General features: G+C 41.1%; 1 pseudogene across 1 annotated transcript; it reads right to left on the bottom strand.

The window, feature by feature from the left end:
- Positions 1 to 432: 432 nt before the first annotated feature.
- Positions 433 to 1,317, bottom strand: LOC309817560 (spermidine synthase-like; annotated as a pseudogene). Its single transcript has one exon. The product of its transcript is annotated as a spermidine synthase-like (transcript).
- Between the last annotated feature and the right edge of the window lie 5,857 nt (positions 1,318 to 7,174).

The following is a 7,174-nucleotide window of genomic DNA, read 5'->3' on the forward strand; positions in this document are numbered from 1 at the left end:
ATCAAAATACTCTCTCCTCCTCCAAGACATAAACTCTACTATGAAGTTCTCAGCTACAAGTGGCTTAGAGGAGAAACTGCCATTTCCTCCAAAACAGGCTGTTGCATACTCAAAACTAAACAGTATACAAACGTCTTGCGTTGAGTTCCTAATATTGGCAGAATATTTGTTCTCATTGTTGTTCTAGATACATGTGTTTGGTGAGTGAGGGGCGACAGAGGTGGAGATGGTGCTGTAGGCACCTGGTATAAACTTGCAAGCTGAACGCCACACAGAAAGTCCTAACAGGGCAGACCGGGCAGCATTCTGGGTCCTGTAACACTGGATTCGGAAGCGAGTCTGCGGGAGTCTCATCCAGGGCTGGCGGCGTCCAGCCACCCTGGAGGCTTGCTGGCCGGAGGTCCTGGGCGGCACCGGCAGCGGCGCCTGGGCTCAGCACACATCATTCAGGGTTTTGCGGGCAAACTCGGACAGGATGAAGGGTGCCCGATGTACATCAGAGTTGTAGTATTTCAGCTGTATCTGTTCCACCTGCTTCTGCGTCAGGGGCTGCACGGGCTCCAGGAAGTTGGTGCTTGGATTTTTGCTGCACAGTATGAAGCCAATTTGGCAGCTGGGGTAGGTGGGGATGGTGCGGTAAGCGTAGCCGACCACCGGGAAGAGTGATTTGCAGAACTGCCGCATCACCTTGATGAGGTCCAGGTGCAGCCACTGACACTCGCCCTGGCAGCAGAGGATGCCACCCTCCTTCAGGGCCGTCTTCATGAGCCGGTAACAGGAATCCTTGAATAGACTCTCAGCAGGGCCCAGGGGGTCTGAGGAGTCAGTGATAATGACATCGAAAGCATCCTGGTTCTGTTTCATGAACTCAAAACCATTATCCACATGTAGGATGAGCTTTGAGCTCGAGTAGCCAACGGCCATGCCCGGCAGGAACTTCTTGGAGACTTGAACGACATCCTCGTCGATCTCGCACTGGACCACGGACTCCACGGAGGAATGCTTCACCACCTGCCGCAGGACACCCCCATCCCCGCCCCCGACGATCAGCACCTTGCGTGGATTGGGGTGGCTGCAGAGGGGCAAGTTGGCTATCATCTCCTGGTAGGAGAACTCGTCCCTCTCTGTGCACTGGATGACGCCATCCAACACCGGCACGTCGCCGTAGCTCTTACTGCGGAAGACAGGGATATCCTGATACCGCGAGCACTGATGGTGTAGCAGCTGCTCCGCCTGCAGCGACAGGGCCTGGCCGGGCCATGCGCTGCACGTCTAGAGGAACCAGATGGCGGCGGGGCCGTCGGGGCCGGGCTCCATGGCTGGCAGGCTGGCGGGCGGGCAGACTCGAGGCCGGAGCAGCGGGATTCCGGCCCGGGACTGCAGGTAGCGCAGAGTCGCAGCACAACGGGACCAGCCCCACCCAGCGCCAGCGCCAGCGCCTCGCCCTAACCCCGCCCGTGGCCTACCACCACCGACGGGGCGGAGCCTGCTGGCAGGAGCGAAACCCGAAACCTCTTTGCAGAGGCCTTTGGTATCTTTTTATCTCCTAGCCATTTCTTATCATTAACATTCTACCCCATGTCTCCAGATCACTGTGTCACTTCTGTGTGGCATAATCCCCTCCCAGCACTTCTGGGAACATCCACTAGAGACCACAAGCTGTGCTGTGCCCACTTACCAAGCAAACACATTTAATACAAAATTATAAAAATGAGGGCTTCCCTGGTGGTGCAGTGGTTGAGAGTCCACCTGCCGATGCAGGGGACACGGGTTCGTGCCCCGGTCCAGGAAGATCCCACACCGCGGCTACGCCCATGAGCCATGGCCGCTGAGCCTGCGCGTCCGGAGCCTGTGCTCGGTAACGGGAGAGGCCACAACAGTGAGAGACCCACGTACCGAAAAAAAAAAAAATATATATATATATATATATATAAATGATATTTCATTACCAGAAAATATGCGTGTCCTAGAATAAAATTAGTTTTCACTATGAAGGAGGAAAGCCTTGTGAACTTCTGTTCCCCACTGCATAGCTTGACAAACTCAGCCAATGTCATGAAGACCAAATAGACCCAGGCCCATTTTGACCTGGACGGAGGAGTTTGCCAGGATTTGGGACTCTCAGTGTTAAAACTGGGGAAGTCTCCGGCAAACCACTGGGTTTGATCATCTGAAGACCAACTAAAAGTACTGGATAGCGCTACTGTCAAGAAAATCAAAACCTCTTATCTGCTTTCTGCTGGAAGGTACCTTTCTCATTAAACTTGAAGTCACTGATGATTTCCTCTCTTACTATATAACATTGCTTCCTACCTGGTGCTACCACCTTCTCCACAAAGACAAAATTCTGTGTCCTCTAGTTTTCTTGTTATTGTGGTTGCTGTTTTGACAAAAATGATATGAATTTCTTTTGAAATTGTCACCTTAAAGATTCTCATGATAATTTCTGGCATCATGGTACCATAATTCCATTTCCCCCTTCATCTCACCAATGAAAGTAGCTTGGGTTTTGCTGACTACCTCATGACACTTGCACGCGCATTACATTTATCTTGCCATCACAATAACAGATATTGTTCCCATTTCCTGATGAGAAAATAGAGGCTAAGTGGAATCAGGTGACTAGCATTGGTTGTAGAACTAGTCACAGGATAAGCCTACTCCGTATCATGGCCTTGGCTTTCCATATTAATAATGACTCTCCTTTTTCTAGACTATCTGTCAAATATGCCTAACACCTATAATCACAGAAGAAATGTGACCCAAAGCTTGTAGATTAAAAGATCTACTGGAAAATATTTTCTCAGCCCTGTCTTGTGCATAGCTTAGATAGCTTCATGGTTGACTTTTCTAATTACTCTCATGAGACCATAAAATCCAACTCTCTGACAGAATGCTATTGAGTTGCTTTCTTTTATTTTTACCTTGAATATGCCGTTTGTGTTTTAAATGTTCATGGCAAACATTACTCAGACCATAATATTTCAAAATATTTCCCATATTATTTCAAAATATTCCCATAATATTTCAAAAGAAAACCATATTCAGGAGCCTGAAAAATGAGGCGGGGAGAAATAGCAGTCCTGAATTTTCATTTTACTCAAAGTACTCCTGATCAAAGATTGAATTTCAGGATACCAGACCAAATAATTTTTCTTCAAAACTGAAGATAAAATCCTCTTTATTTTTCTTTTCTCTTTGCCATGCAAGGAAAAAAAAAATATGTGCCAGTAATCCATAATTCACTTTATTGGAAGAAATTTCTTGGGAATTATATTCTAGAAATGGCTATAGTCTGGCAATTCTAGAATCTATACTAAAGAAGTCATTTCAAAGGAATTTGCCAAATAAAACCTTTTCACTTTGAAAAATGGCTCTGCTTTAGTCAAATTCACACAATGAAGGGAAAATTAAAGCCTAAAGTTAATTCTGTAAGAGTATAGGAATACAGGCAAGCTTTGATACAAATTAATGGCATGGAATCAAAACACAAACTTGAACAGTTTATTGGGCAGAATATCTGCAAAGTTAAAATATACACAGAGGCAGTAGTTATGAATGTGAAGAAAAATATCAAAACAAAGATCACTGAAAGACAGACTTATAGTTCAGCTTTAACTGCCTACAGGGAAGTTTTTATTTGAATTCAGTTCATCCTAGACGATTCCAAAATGGGAGTTCAGTGAACCCTAACTTACAAAGAGAACTGACAGCCAGTCAGGTACATTTCACTCCAGTCAGTTAGAGCTGATGTTGCCTTCATGGATTTATGGTACTCCCAGGGATCTGTCTATCTATCCAGCTCAGGCCAACTGTAGGGAAATTAGTATAAACAATATAGACTTCCAATCTACAGGTATAATGTATAAATGATTAACAACCTTAACCCCCTCAATTTTATTTCTTATATTGTAATACTTGTGTGGCTCAGATTTACATAACAGAACTATACAACATTTGTTGTAAGAAACATGCATGTTCCTAACAATTCTCGTAATGTGCCTCTTTATTTAACACTGTTGCTTTAACATTTACAAACTATATGTTGTTCAAACTAGTATCCTATTAAACTGTAACTTTAAAAGTACAAAACATAACTTGCCATAATTTATAAATCAATGATTACCATTTGTATGGACAGTGCTTGGTAAACTGAATAAGATAAATAGGTGTTTAAACATCTACCTTTACACCTCTGGTACTTTATGATCAGTTTAGGAGGGAATGATATCACAATCACTTGTGAAATAGCATCATCAAATCATTAAAGCCATCAGGTTCTAACATTCCCAGAAAAATGGCCTTATTAAAATAGACTGATGAACTATATTGTATCATGAACCTGGGTAGCCCCATTCTACATTTAACATATCCAAAAATATCATAGAGCTGAAAAGACATTCAAATGAAATAAATATATACTTTCCATTTGATTATTATAGTAATCTATCACATTGAAATAATGCAGTGTGTCCTATCAAAGCAAGGTTCCTGCTATACTTCAAAGACTATAGCTGAGACAGTAAAATACCCTTCATGTTTCACATATATTTCCTATCATCCACTAGGAACATCTATTTTTATAGGTTTACTTATATCTTTGGGGTAGAAGAGAGCAAAGTGGTATTATTAAAGTTGTAAGATTGTAAGAAAAGATTTGATGATTTTAGCACAGTATTGAGAACTATTTATTGGTTCTTTTAAAAATTATATCTCTTCAACTGTTAATGATGCATACTGAACTACTTATGGATGAAATATGATGAATTTGCTTTAAAATATTCCAGGCCAAAAAAAAAATGGGTGGGATAGATGAAGCAAGATTGGAAAGGTGTTAATAATCGTGTAAATTGGGTGATAGTTACGTGGAATTGATTATATTATTCTACTTTTGTGTGTATGTGGAAATTTCTGTAATACAATTTTTTTAATTATTATTATAATTCATCCTATCTTCATGGGACTTAACTCTAGTACGTGTGATTTAGTGATGTATATGAACTTTATGTAAAAACACCATGTTTTATTCTTTTCTAAATCCAAACATGAAAAAAACTGACCTGTAAATGATATGCTACCACAAATACAGAACTGCTGAAAGTGTAAAATCAGCAAGATTTTGTGAGACCGATTCTTGAAGTGATTTAACTGATGCCTTTATGTCTCAAAAGTAGTAGGAGAAACAAAGGATCAAATTTAGGCATAGGTTCCCTGATATGAATCAATCAACTATTTAGTTAGAAACACACTAGAGGCTGTAAAGCATACAATAAAATAGACAAGACATTGCCCCACCTGTCAAAAAGTTTCCAGATCAGCAGAAGAGACAACATTAGCACACACCAAACAGCAGATAGTTGAAAGCTGAAATGCATGGTCCAAGTAGTAATTATAAAGGAATTTATCAAAAGGAGAGTTTTGTGAAAGTCCCACATAAAAGATCAGAATTGAAACGGTCATTTTAAGATGGATAACATTTGGGGACGCAGGATAAGATATTATGTTGCATGTAGAGAGTTCAACACAAGCGAAAACATTAAAAGTCAGCATGGTATGTAGATATTAAAGAGAGCACGTACCCTAGAGCAAGGGACACATGTAAAGGAATAATAATAATGACAACAGTAATAATAATAATAGCAGACATTCTGTGCAAGGCACTATTAATAATACCCCAATTTTGCAAATGAGGGAACAGGCACAGAGAGATTAAGAAATGTGCCCGAGGTCATAGAGTTTATATAATGATGGAGCAAGGTTTTGAACCCAGTCTAGTTTCAGGATACATGTGCTGACTCCCATGGCATACTACTCAGTAGGAAATAGGACTTGATAGGTAGTTTGGGAGCAGATAATAGAAGTCAGACAGAGGACTTTCCAATTGATGCTAACCATATTGGTGCCTGACAGGCAAATAACATGGGGACAGAATTGTGGCTGCACCATCCATTCATAGAGCTCATTTCTGATCCTAAAGCTGACTTCTCTCCATCTTCACTTCAAATAACCACTACTTTTATGGACTGTCCAAAATTGTTCAGCCTAGAAGTTGAGAGCTAACTTTTGCTCTCTCAAGTCAAAGAATCATAAAAACGTGGCACTAAGTTTAAGCAACTTGGCTGAAAGTACATAACTTTGTGTTGGATCAAAGAACTAAAAATCCAAAGACTCTTGGTCTGAACCCCAGACTTCACATACAAATGTACACTTCTCTCAGAACTATAATTCCATAGGCTGAAACTAGAAGTGCATGTAACTGGATCCCAGCCATTTGTCTCACATCTAATGACACAATTTGGAAACTATTACATGATAATTCACAGCCTGTTGTGCTGGGTTTTGCACATCAAGCACATAAAAATAAATAGTGCAAATATTTCTCATAATTCTTTCCATTATGATTAAGCTCAATATACAAACCCCACTGTTTAACACTTGGAATAGATCCTGAATAAAGGTATAGAATCTAAGATTATGATTATTAATAGTCTCCTCTCCTCATACTTTTCCTGTTGCCTCTGACCTTGACACCTGACTTGTTCTCAGACCTGTTGACTGAATTATGATTTTCACTCCTTTATTATCTATGAGAAGTATTAAGTTATCTTACCAAATCTCCCCACCTTTAAGTCCAGAATTAACTCTTGAGGAGTAGAAAGCTTTTACATTGTCATATAGGAATGACTTTCCTGAACTCAGGTCACCAACCATGTTGGTTGGCCCCAGACTTTCCTGGTTTGGGCACTGAAAGTCCTGCATTCAAGGAAAAGCCCTCTGTCCCAGGCAAACCAGAACAGCTGGTCACCCTAGTGTCTGGCACACTGTCTAAAATGTTAGAAAAAGCAGGTGGGCCTGTCTCCATAGAGCTATTTGTGTATCTATGAGTTGTTTGATGAAACAAAAGGAATATGTGCAGATGAAAAAAAAAATAGAATAAAAAGTGAAACGCTCCCTCAGCCTTCTGGAGAGACATGTAATCCTAGCATGAGAACTCCTGCCACTTGGAAGAGAAGTGAGCCTTTTTCCTAAACCTGATATGATCTGTTGATAATCAGTTACAAGAAAGGTAAAAACACTTCCTAGTAACTCTTCAAGTTGCAGTAATGCTGCTAACGTGCTGTGCTGGGGAAGTAGGATACCAATTTACCTGAAAATCAAACTAGCTCTTAATTAA

This window comes from Grampus griseus (assembly GCF_964374135.1).
Source record: "Grampus griseus genome assembly, chromosome: X".
NCBI classification, from domain to species: Eukaryota; Metazoa; Chordata; class Mammalia; order Artiodactyla; family Delphinidae; genus Grampus; species Grampus griseus.